This window comes from Argiope bruennichi, chromosome X1 (genome assembly GCF_947563725.1).
Source record: "Argiope bruennichi chromosome X1, qqArgBrue1.1, whole genome shotgun sequence".
Taxonomy (NCBI): Eukaryota; Metazoa; Arthropoda; class Arachnida; order Araneae; family Araneidae; genus Argiope; species Argiope bruennichi.
This window is the reverse complement of record NC_079162.1, coordinates 69,789,022-69,802,996: the sequence shown is the minus strand read 5'-3', so window position 1 is coordinate 69,802,996 and position 13,975 is coordinate 69,789,022.

Sequence of the window (13,975 nt, the reverse complement as noted above, 5' to 3'; positions counted from 1 at the left end):
CCCACCACCTTTTTTTTTTTTTTTTTTCGATTTTTGGTTCGCTAATGAAAAAGTTTGCCCATCCCTGCCCTAGATCATCAAATCCGCATGTTACCAGCATAAAAAAAGAAAAGAAAAAAAAATTAAGAATGTGCTTTCACTTAAACAACAATTATAGTTAAAACTCCATTTATTATTTTTTTAATTAATTTTTTACAGTTTCCAACAATTCTCGGACTCTATATTTTTGCGATTTTCACCTACTAAACGTTGTTTGGGACCCTATGTTGTATGGTGATTCTTTATCTTCTTGATGCCTATTATCCCTCCTATGATTTTGTCGGTCGAATTCGGCAACACCCTGTATATCAAATATTAAAGCATTTCATAATTAATTTTGTTTTTGTTTTAATGAGACTATATTCTTATAAATAGTTTTGCATGTTATGCATGCCATATGTTCCGATACTTTGAATAATTGAACATGTTAGACAAGTATTTTTAAAAAATTCTTATAACAAGATTAAAAATAATCTCGAGAATTATTTAACAGCAATAAATAAAATGTGTAGTTTTTAAAAATTATTTATAAATTCATTCTGCCAAATATTATTAAATATCAGTTGAAGGGAAAATTTATATATTAAGTGACAAACCGCTGATTATACGAAGAACAGAATGACACACAACCGCGAAAAAGGTATGAAACTGAACACAAATCTATCAAAATAAAAAAATGCTTTGGAGTAATTCCTATTAACAGAAGGGAGGCTATACATATATTTTCGAATTTCAGAGGTTTCAGCATTACTAATCTGTTGGAATACATAAAGGGAAAAAAATAAATAAATAAATAAAATTATATATATATATATATAAAGCAATTTTTGCCAACACTTCTTTTTTTTTCTCCATAAAATCTATTTCCGCAAACCCGTTTTCGGATCCTGGTCCCGGAACTCATCGGTCTTTTCAAGACCTGCCAAAACCGTTCACTTAGTCACTAGAGGTCTTCGGAACCGTCGCTGAGTGAACGCATAACGAGACATCCTTATTCAAATTTAAATTAGGAAGGTAAGAAATTTTCAATTTCCTATTAGCATTATGTAAAAAAATTACTTTTTTATTTATCTTCCATAAAATGCTGAAAACTTATTTCCGCATATCTATTATAAAATAAGAATTTAATATCATTAAAAAAGATATTACAGTTTTTAATTTCGATTCCGGTTGGCGATATCTTAATAGATATTCTAAATATCTCTAAGGGAAAAATAATTATATTTTAGTCATCTTCCATAAAATGCTGCATGATTAATTCACTATTGAATGATAGAAAACAGAGAAATAATGTCAGACAAAGAAGTAATTAAAATAAAATTAATCGATTATAAATATGTAAACAAACTGTATTGGAACAAGCAAAAATATTGTTCAATATCTTTAATTATATACAGTAAAGCATTATTAATTATTAATAAGACATTATTATTTTAATATTTATAACAAATTTAAGCAATATTAAAATACTTTATATGTGAGTTTCTTTTTTAAAAAAATATTGAGATCTATATTGATGTTGCTTTTCACAGTGCTAAACAACTGGAAATCAGATGGCACCTAAGAAAAGAAAATCGGATTCATCCAGGTATTTAATGTCATTCTGTTTGCATTATTTCAATTTAATATTGATATAAATATTTTGTATGGGCAACAAAGTACCATTTATACATCTTTCAAGGGACTGATGTAAAACATCATAATAAAAAATGGTATAGTTAAAAATTTCAATGAATAATTTTGATTACTACAAATTTAATACAATTAAAGTATATTTATGTGGGAATAATGATTTTTAAGTTATTCTTAGAACTAGCATATTACTATATAATATTAAAAACGATAATTATTTAACTCTTTAAAACGCCCCCTTTTTTAGTCATGGTATATTAAAATATTTTAGGACTAATATTGGTTTAAGAAAAGTAATTCATTTAGCTTAATAGATAAATTTAATTTGCTTAATTAATTATTTTGGTTAATTAATCATTAGGACACACCATTTTGTGTGAGATAAACAATTAAAGCTTCTAAATTTTTATTTTATTGAAAAATCTGTCAGAACTTTTGCCAACCTATATAATTTGACACAAATATTGATGAATTAGTGGTAAGCATGTTTCCCACACCACCAGAAAGGGTTAAAGTTATACAATTATCATAAAAGCGAGAAAAAGCAATATTTATAGTATATTTTGTGTCTTAATTACACATTTCTTTTTTTATATAAAGTTTTGTGCATGCATGTAGGCATTCAATTAAAAAAATTTCTTTAACATGTTGAAGAAATTGATTAAATATGTAACTAATGTTGTAAATATTAAACAGAACATTTAGAATCAAACAGCGTTCATTGCACCATTTTTACAAAATAAATAAGTTCAGTTTTTCAGTGGAGTTTATAAAATCTGTGCAGGAAGATGGAATAATTTTTCATTCTCTCTCTCACCTCTAATTCGTGCCAAATAAATTGACTTCTATTAATTCATTAAAAATTCCAACACCCCATGAATTAAGAAGTAATGATTGAGACAAAAAATGTGCAAATTTTAAGAATAGGAAATCTGACAAAGTTGATTATTTGAAATAAGAAAAATAAAGTAGTTTTCTATTACATTGCTTATCAATGAATCCGGACTGTGATGGAATATCAAAAACAAGAAATTTATAAACAATATTTTATGGTCTATATTTTCTATTTTCCACATCAATCTCCAGGCACAAAAATATCAACTTTGATATGTAGTATCAAAATTATTAATCTCTACCAGTTTTTGGGCTTAATTAGTTAACGGGAGGAATACATTCTTAATTTTCTTCATTATTCAACACAAAACACATTATAAAGTAAATGTTACTACAGTAGAATACTCCTGCTAGCTTGATTTCATAACCTCCTAAATATCATCTGATGATAAAAAGAAATTTTGAAAATATATGACTTGAAATTCAATTAAAAAAATCAGTTTTAATATATATATATATATATATATGTATGTATATTCAAGTCAAAAAAATTTACTAAAAAAAGATTATAATTGAAACAAAATATATTTAAAATAGTTACTTATAAGGTAAAAGATGAAAAGTCTTCATGCTATAGCGCAATAAATTTTGTTACACAAGCTTTGAAAAAGGTCATCCAAATCACAGTGGGATTGAGGTATTGGTGGCATTATTACATACAACTTTGATAATTTTTTTTCACAAATTTATGCATGTAATGAATTCATAAGCTATTTGTTTCGGTGTTTGTCCTTGTCTGGCCAAGAATGTGAAGTTTATATTGCATTAAAGGAAGCTGCAGTATTTATTAGAATTTTTCTAACATTTAATCTGACATTGTTTTCAAAATAAGATTCAATGGAATTAATCTCTTCATTAGTATATTAATTCAAATTTTCACTATTGTAACGAATGAAGAATTAATCACTGTTGTCTTTAAATTTTAAGGGCAGATAATTTTTTAATAAATAAATATGATGAAACAAAAAGACTGCAATAGAATTTTTGCGATTATTTATGATTTTAAAATGTATCTATGTAAATAAAAGAGAAGCTTTTAAATAGTTTGAACAGTTTAGAGTTGGAATAGACTGAACACATTTTTCTCAAACATTGCTTATAAATATTATGAAGCATAAGGACATTATTTATTAGAGAAGATTTAGGAAAAATTGATGAAATGGTTAATTTTTATGAGTTAAAAATATTGTTACCATACATGGTACAGATTAATTTATCTTTAGTCTCGTCTTTCCATTTTAATGAAAATATTTTATGTTTCAAAACTGTTTATTTGCCTATGAGATGCTACTCACAATACTTTATTAAATTTTGTTTCATTCTTAAAAATTATCAATGATTTCTGTAAAAATTAATTTTAGCAGGTTTTAAGGTACCAGGCTTTGGTATTGCCCTTATTTTTATAACACACTATGAAATTTAAAATTCAATATTTTGAATAATAATAGAATATTTTTCTCTGGCTTTTAACAATGAAAAAAAAAACCCCTATGAAACTGAGTATTTGATGAAACAGTGAAAGCAATTTGAATTTCATTATAACAATGAAATATATTAATCCTCTTGCTGTGTATCCCGAGATTTCCATGGTCAACGTAGAAGTAGCAAAATTTGCGCAACCGATGATTTTCACGGTTTTGAGCCTATTTTTATTTAAAGAATTACACAGCAAGACAATTAATGAAAATGTAGAAAAAATATACATTTTTAAAGGAAAGCTAAAAATCTGGGGGAAATTTGCCAAAATAAGTAGGTAATATTAATTTTTTTTATTTAAGTGTTAAAAGCAGTTTTCTATAATTATCAAAAAATCTGTTAGAAACCTAAATACTCATGGCATTCTCCACCTTGCACAGAAGATATGTATAGCATAAAAACATTCGCTGTTTTGTTCATTTAATAAAAAATGTTGCAAGAAACTTTTTTGATATACTTTCTGTGGGAGCGAGGCTTACATTGTCTTATGTTATTAAATATAAACAATGCCAGTCTTGTGACAGAGCGGATTTGAATTAAACATAGTTTTGAATGCAAGTAATTTAGTAAATAAATTTTTATAAAAATTCAAAGAAAACATGAATATGAATGTAAAATATAGAAGAATTTTATACTGATATAAATTAAAACTTATTTTATGCTACCCGACATACCTAGTGTTATTAGAAATTATATAATTTCATGAAATTTTTAGTGAAGTAACAAACATCTGATTGCAATCTTTCCCCTTCAGTTTCGTGATTTGAGGAAAATTTAGCAAAACAAATGTTACAATTATCACACATTAAATCAATTCTCTATAGTTATATAGCATATATTTTATATTGGAGAAAAAATATATTTATACTCTGTTCCACCCTAACTTGGCAGTAGAGTATATTCTAGGCATGCCGAATCACAGTCGTTGTCAGGGGAACTGGGTTACTGTAAACTACATTGTTACTAGAAATGCAGATCGCTGGCGAAACTTTATCTCGCAAATTTTTCGCCAAATAGTAAATATTTATTTACTTTATTATCATTTTAAATCAGAGAATTAATTTTTTTCCTTATTTTGTCCAATATTATTGATACATTATTTTAATAAATTATTAAAATTATTTCATTTCGTTTCACCGTTTTCCAAAAGAAAATCCCAAATCTTTCAGTATTCTGTAAAGCATAATTCGGCTAATGTTTTTCGAAAAGATATCTGTATCATCGTTCACATCTTTTAAAACTTTATCTAATGTTGGGATCTCATTTCTCCGAAAAAAAGCATGGATTTTTCGTCAAATACAGGATAATGTAAAATCATCATATTAAATATGATGATTTTACATTATCCTGTATTTGACGAAAAATCCATGCTTTAAGTCTTTCCATGGTTACTTAAAGGACTGGATGCCTTTATTTCTTTTCTCAAACGGAAAACTGTTCTTAGCGAAACACTTGTAAGATGCGAAACTTTATCGACGATTTGGTTCATAGAATCTTGAGGGTTTTCTTCTCGGAATCGAGAATAAATATTTAATATGTTTCTGCGTGCTGCACTTTTTGTTGGTTTCAATCGGCGTGCACAGAGCAGTCTGTGATAACACTTTTTCAGACATTTTAGCAGTGAATAGAAATGATGAATTGAATAAATATTCAACAATCGAAACTAATAACTACTAATGTGATTAACAGTATCAAAAATATCAGCTGGTAAAAAAGCAAGAATAAAAATGTACGAGTTTTGATAATAACGGTTGTGAACTGAATGAAGCAAAGTTGGCGGAAACGTACAAGAAACACGCGCCAAATATTTGACCTTGATGACCAGTTCTAGTCAAAGTGGAATTCATTATGTCAATCGCTTGGTTTTATTCGTTCGCTTTATTTACAAAATACTTAACAGATAAGCACTTTTAACTTGAGAATAATTTTAAATAATTTCTAATAAAAAAAGGATTTCTGTAATTTATGATATTATTTGATAAATTTCTACGCATTTTTGCTATTTTAAAGTCAAAATGGATGGGGAACTCTTTTCCAACGCGGAGCGTCACATTTTCTGCCTTTTACAATATTGCCAAGTTAGGGTGAAATAGAGTATGGTATTATCAGTCCACAGTATATTAATATACATACAAATACAGTACCAGACTGGGTCAGAAAATAGTTGTTATGAAAAATCAAATGAACAACAACAAAAAAAAAAAAAAAGTAAGTACTGAGGTTATTGCTGGAAAATAGGTATTAGTAACAGGTGCTTTAAAAAAAATAACATTTAAAGTCTGTTGAAATGAAAAAATAATAGTTCAATGATGATCAGCTACTTCTTTTATGAATCCACAAGGTGATAATAGAGTTAATATGCTTAATTAAAACAACCACATTCTTATTTTTATAAAATGGCACAAAGAAACAGAGAGGTATAATATTTATAAAAATATTTTATGTTGCTGGTATCTTAAATTTTATTATAATTATGAAATGTAATTTTATAAAAAGACCACTATTCTAGTTCATTGAATTTCTCAAACCATATTCTGTTTGACATTAAATACGAAAAATAGGAACAATCTCGTTTAATTTATTCCAGGTGAAAGCCACAAGTGCAAATGAAAAAACTTAAAATATATGAAATACTAAATGGATTTATTTTCTCAGTGAAAATTCTAATAACTTATAAAAAGTGGTATTTTTGTTAAAATGTAATCTAACATAAAAAGGCTATGTAAAAGAAAAAGAATAACTGAACATTATATGCGTAACATTTAATATAAAAATATCATTCTTGAAAACAGTTGATAAAACCATCATGTCTTCATTGATAAACTCAAATGCAAAGCACAATGATTTTCAATAATTCTTCAACAGGAGAGAACCCACTAACCTCTTGTTATTGAATCAACTATGTACTAAAAAGCTTGAGGAAATGATTTTCTTTTTATGCACAATAATACAAGGGCACACAAAACTCAGCAAATAGAAAATATTTCAGATATCAAGCAGATTTCTCAAATAACTATACTACTAATAATAATACAGCTAAATAACAGAAATGTGCACCTTTTTCTGAGGCTCCACCACATTTGAAGTCATAGCTAAGTCAAGAATGACATTTATTGCCACAAGGTATGAGTAAGAATCTCATTTCCAAAATGCAGCTGCGCAAAGTTGCTACAATCTTTATCATTTGGATGATTTGATTTTTTAAAAAAAATTTATAAAGGATACAAACAGATGAGATTGAGTTAAAAGACTTTCTGTCCTGTTCTATATTTAAGCTTCAATTTTTTTAGAGCAGATACTGAGTAAAAAATAGATTATCATGTATACATTTTTTATCAACTTTATTTCCAAACTTTCTCTTTTTCTATGATGAATTCAGATTCGATATTAATATTCAATAGTACTATTCATGATAAAAAAATTGTTATAATGAACATCAATATAAGAAAGGCATGTTTGTCATTTCTATACATGGTTAGTATACCAAATATTACTAAATATTTCATTATCATAACATATTTTTGTTTAATAATAGTTATATGTGTAACTGCATAAGTAGTAATGCTTCCTAAAATTTAATAATATTTCACTTTGATTTGCTTTTTTAAATTACCTCTATTATTGCTGATGTGCTTCAAATACTGAAATTTAAATATCACACAAAATCAAATTTCATAATCATTGATTTTTTTCATATAAAAAATTTTTAGATTTTAATAGTTAGTAAATAATAATTTCTTATATAAATTTAATCATTTTTATTATTGTATTATATAAGAAAGTTATAAACTTGATCATTTTTATTTTTATTATTGTTTATTATCAGTGATAGCAACAAAAGTTTTTTTTAATAATTCCTAAAACAGAGAACAGAAAGAAAGAAAAAATCACTTTATTACTGATAATAGCAATGAATGATATAATACACACAAACAAACTAAACTGCTTAGATTTTTAAATGACTCTTGAAAAACAACATACAGGAAAACATGCGATTTATGATAATTAAATCTTAAGTACAAATGCTATTTTTTTCCAAAATATGATTTTTAAAGGAAAATTTTAAATTTCTTCTATAATGAATTTAAGTATTCTATTATCCAGTCCGATGCACATTCTATATGAATTTATGGATTAATTAGAGCTATATAAGAAATACTAAATAATATAAAATGTGCATTTTTTTATAGGAATCAATCAAAAAATGTGAAAAGGACGAGAAAATTCAAGGAAAAATCTTCGGAAGTAAAAACTTCTGGTAAGTTCAAAAAAATTTATTATTATTTTAATGTCCTAATTTTCATCTAAAAATTAACAATTTGCTTATAATATTCAATCTAATTTAACACAACTTTATCTTTTTTAAATATTTTTTTTTTTTAGTTAAGTGATATTTAGATGATATTAAATCAATAAACTAGAATTAGTGTGTAAAATATTTAAAAAAATATAAACTATTTAAAAGTTATTAACATCAAAATACATTTATACTTGAATTAATAAATAGTTTTAAAGAATTCTATAATTAACATCATATTGGAAGAGGAATATTTGTTTCTATTAACCTAATACTAGGTGTATAATTTAACAATAAAAATAACTTGTATTAATTTATTTTATACCATGAAATACTTTTCGAGTATTCGAATTATTTAAGAGGAAATTGAACTAAAGTATTACCATATCATCTAAGATTAATATAACAATACTTGATAATTTAAAATTTTTTGAAAATTTTACTTAAAAAAATCATTTTGAATTTTAGTGAAATAATCAACAACTGTAACTTACGGTTTAACTTAAAATCTATATGCAGAACTTAAGACTTCATGATTCATATATAAGAAAATATATTTGTTAACCCATTCCTATTAAAATATTAACACATTTCTCTAATTACAGATATTTTTAAATAATACTTGCACTTCTTTGAATCCTTCATTTTTTTTTCATAAATATATTTTTTAACACGGTTTAAAAACAAAAGATTCAATGCATAATTTCCACACACACACACACACAAAAAAAAAAAAAAAAACCCGCGCTAAAATGACACCTAAATTTTTGAGTAAACAGTTAAAGTAGCAGTTAATTTCAAAGTTTGAGCTTTATATTCCTGCAGGGCCAATAAATTCTAGTATTATGATAAAGTTTGTCCTTTTGTTATAACTACAGACATCTACTTTATTTAAAAATTCTTTTGCAGAAAACTCGACCTCTTATTTTCAATGAAGATTTCAGAGTTAATTTCAATTTTCGTTTTAATAATTGTTTCGTGGAAATAAAATTTCTTAAAAATAAATTTTTTAAATAAAAGAAAGCCATTAAATAGAGAACTAATAAAATAGATCTCGTATGATAAACAAGAAACTTAAAATTTACAAAAACTTAACAAATTTAAAATTACAACAAACTCAAAATTTATTAGTTATCCGAAGGGCTCCAATAGCTTACATTGTCAGATACGAGAATAAATGTTCACCATTTTCTTTAGTCAAGTTAACTTATAAAAAAAACCAAAACAAGCTTAAATTACAAAAGCTTTTGCCGCTCAAAACAAAACTAAAAGAAAATAATACTATGCTAGTTAAGTGGCTACATATATAGGTGATTGTACTTAACATACTTCAACCTTTTGATTACACAAATTTTATCAAAACAATTTTTTAACTATGCTAAAATTTAACCTTAAAGTCCATTAACGTTCCCTTAAAAGTCAATTTTTGAAAGCTCAAAGTCCTTAAATCTCAAACGGCAACTTTTTAGCTCGCCCACTTCTGGCAATTATCTCCTTTAATATCTCTTGAAGAATTGTAGGGATTTATTTTCCCTGTGTGACATCTGTCTTTTTAGGACTTACTTCGGATTCTGGTTCTATTTCTAATGAATATAAGAGTTGAATCAGTCTTAGAACCTCTTCATTCGATGCCCTAACTTTAACTAGTCTGACGTTATTATCCCCCCCCCCCCTGGATACAACATGACTATTCGTCCCAAAGGCCAAAATACTCTCTTCTTATCTTCGTTTTCGATTAAAACTATGTCAACAACTTTTAATTCAAAAGATGAATTTTCATTTGTTTGCTTGAGAATGAAATATCCAAGATATTCTACTCTAAAACGTTTTCTCAACTCTTCTCGAAGTTTTTGCTGATATCGTAATGTTCTTGTTAAATTTATCTTGTCTGTATGGTCAAGGTCTGGCACACCAACTTCTGGAATTTCTTGCAGGAACATTGCAGGGAGTATTGGTTTTAACTCTTTTGAATCTTCCGATGCATCAGTTGACGGTCCCGAATTAACTATAACTTCACATTCGCAAAGTAAACTCAGTATCTCTTCATAAGTTAGTGAGGCATTCTTCAAGACTTTTCTTAGTATTTTCTTAACGATTTCTATTAAACGTTCCCAGAAACCACCCCACCAGCAAGCAGAGGGTGGATTGAACTTCCACGCAATTCTTCTATTAGCTGCTTCACTTTCAATCATTTTCCAATCAATAGCTTTAAGAAGATTATTAGGTCCTGTGCAGTTCATGCCATTATGGCTATAAATTACTTGAGGACGTCCACATCTTTCAATGAATCTTTGTAAACTTAAGAGAAAGCAATCAGTAAATAGAGAAGTTATCAGTTCCAGATAAATAGCTCCGAATACAGTGCAGGTATATAAAACAAACAACGCTTTTGTCCCATCTTTAAGAAGAAGAGGGCCTGTTAAGTCTACTCCTACGACTCTGTCTTCTGGGAATGTCACAGAAACTGTTCTCATTGCTTTCGCGCTGTGTCATCTACAAACAATGCATCTAGAAATAGCTCATCTTATTGTTTTTCTTTCGTTTATGACCCAACATTTCTATCATAGATTCGTTAATAGTGGATGAAGTCCCACATGATGTAAAATCAATTGATGTTCTAGGATGATTAATTTAACTAATTTATGTATATTTAGAAATAAAATTGGATACTTAAAGTTTTCTAAATCTTTCTTCTCTGTCAATTTTGTCTTGACTCGCAAAATTCTTCTTTCATCTTTAAACATACATGGATTAACTTTTTGATATCCTTAGATGAAAAAAAGTCTAGTTGTATCAGTTTTATTATTCAATTTTAGGCTCTTTCTAGCTCACGAACCTTAAGCTCTACATGTTCTCTTTTCTTTCGTGACTTTTCTACGAACCTGTACATCCACCCGATCATTCTTAAAATTTTGGTGTACTTTGAAAAGTAGCTGAAAACTCTTGAAGAAAATTCATTGACATGACTTAATACCGTTACTATTGCCTTGCGCCTTTCAGAATCAACAATCTTTGTCATCAGTTGGAGTAGAATGAGGCCATTCTTTTTCCGACAACTTCAGATACTGATGACCCTTCCACCAACGAGATTCTATTAGTTTCTTCACTGAACAAACTCTTGATGGCACGCCAGCAGAATTCTCAGTGCCTGGTACATGTCGCCACCTTGTTCGGTGTTTAAGATTTCTTATTTCTTTAACTCGATTTTTTACAAACACAGTCCATGCATCGTCGTGACTTATCCAATACAACACTGAAGTTGTCCAATAATATTCTTCAATGCCTTTGATACTTAGAGCCATTTTTACCATATGAGTAAGACGTACACCTATTTTACATGCCTTTAATTCTAGTTTAGGAATTGACATTGCTTTCAGAGGCGCGATTCTTGCTTTTGCAAGCACCAATTGCACTAAAACTTGATTTTCACTTTCACTCCTCAAGAAAATGACTGTTAAATAAGACAATTTAGATGGATCAGAGAGTGTATGAAGGCTAATCGATATACAGTTGTCCATTGACATATATCTTGGAATTTCTACCGATTTCAAACGATGAAGATCTTTGGACCACTTCATAAACTTTTCAGTTACATCTTTTGACAGCCCATCATCCCAACCGAGTTTTGAATTGCAACTTTCCTCAAGAAGTAATTTTGGATAAAATGTTATAGGACAACAAAACCCAGTTGGATCAAAAATTCTTTGTGCAAGAGAAAGTAACTTTCTTCGAGTAAATGGTTCCCTCACTTCAATACTTAAATCAAACTTCACAAAATAAAGTGTCATTTTTACGATTCCACAGCATTCCTAAGACATGAGATGTTCTGGAATTGAGGCATTGAAATCGGTAAATTCCTAATTCAAATTTAGCATTTGCCATAGCTTGTGTAGAAACTTCTATAAAATGCTAAATTTCACTTTCTGCGTCTGATGAACTGACACAGTTATCAACGGAAAACGATCTTAATAACTTTTCTGCGATTTTTTTACGTTCTTTACATGTGTTCTCCAGATGATGCCGAATGACTGCTTCAAGAATAAAAGGACTGTAGGTATTTCCGAAAACTACTCTGCGGTGTCTAAAAACTTGAATTTCTTTACTTGAACTATAATTTCACTACAGAAATAAAAAATAATCCTGTTATTCTTCGGAAATGCTTATCTGTAAAAAAGCCCTTTTTATGTCAGATATAACACCAATTCTTTTTTCTCTCTCCCTTACTAACAATGACGGTATCAATTCTTAGGTGTTAGGTCCTTTTTGAAGGTAATCATTGAGTGAAGGAAAGCCTGTCTTTCCATTTAATGCGTCGAAAACTGGTCTGACCTTAGTTGTTGAATTTTCCTTAAAAATCCCTCTGTGTGGCAAGTAGCAACCAGAATTAGCCAGTTCTTCAAGTGGCACCTTTTCAGTTATATCTTCTTTTAACCACTCCTCGAACACCATATTTTATGCATCATGTTTTCGTTTTAATTTTAATTTAGTTGTTGTCTTTCTAGTCTTCTGTTAGCCATATCTCTACACTCAGTAAGAATTTTGTAATGCACCCATGGTAATTTCACTTCATATCTTCCCTCGTCATATTTTCTTAAATTTGCCATAAAATGATCGTTTAGTGATCTAATCAATTTCACTTCTCAATTTCCATTCAAAGGGATCTTTAATGCCAATGGCTTCTAATTATCAGAGGTTTCAGATTTCTTGATTGTGAATTAAGAGGGAAGTAACTACAGCAGCAATAGAATTTTCACTACTAGTTGTTTGCAATTTTCCCATTAAAACTCATCCGAGCAATGTTTCCATAGCAAAAATGCCTGTTCTTAATTTCTGTATTTTTTTAATATAATTATTTCCAGCAAAGTCTGAGCCTATCAAAAGATCAGTCTGCGAGTTGACACAATCAACATCTGTGATATGAATTCCCTTTTCAGCTAATTTTGATATCCATGATCCTTTCTGTAGACTAGATATAGATCCACAAATATTAGGCTGATCTAAAACAGGAATTTTACAGCTAAAACCGATAAGCAAATTCTCAACATTGATTTTCTATCAGATTTCATATCAGATTTTCTTCCTCCAAACACAACGAGTGTTAATTTTCTATGAGCTTCTGATTCTAGTCCTAAGGATTCTACTGTTGATTTTAAAACTAAAACATAGGAATATTCGGATCTAGTATCGATCAAAGTTAGTAGATGAAGTTTCTTCCCTTCATGTTGAATAGCAACCACTAAAGTTTGAAGCAAAACCCTTCCTGAAGTACATGTTGATGAAAGAGTGCTACTTTCGTAATATTCTTGTTTCCACTCGACAGCGACTTTCGATTTCTTTTTAAATTCTGGACAACAAACAATGTTATACTTTCTACCACAAAATATGCATTGGACTTTGCTTTTACAATTTTTAGCTAGTTACAATTTTGTTTTCAAACTCGCAAACCAACAATTTTTATCTCTCATAATTTTCAATTTCAGGAAATAAGAGAAATTTCAGAATAAATTAACATGGACTAATTTAAGATAAAAAAATTGGAAATTAATAAAGATTTAAATTAAATTTAGAGATACCGTTACAATTTTCACTCCACGCAAGCTGCAAGCTGTTGATGTTTGTCGGGGCCCTTCGAAACAC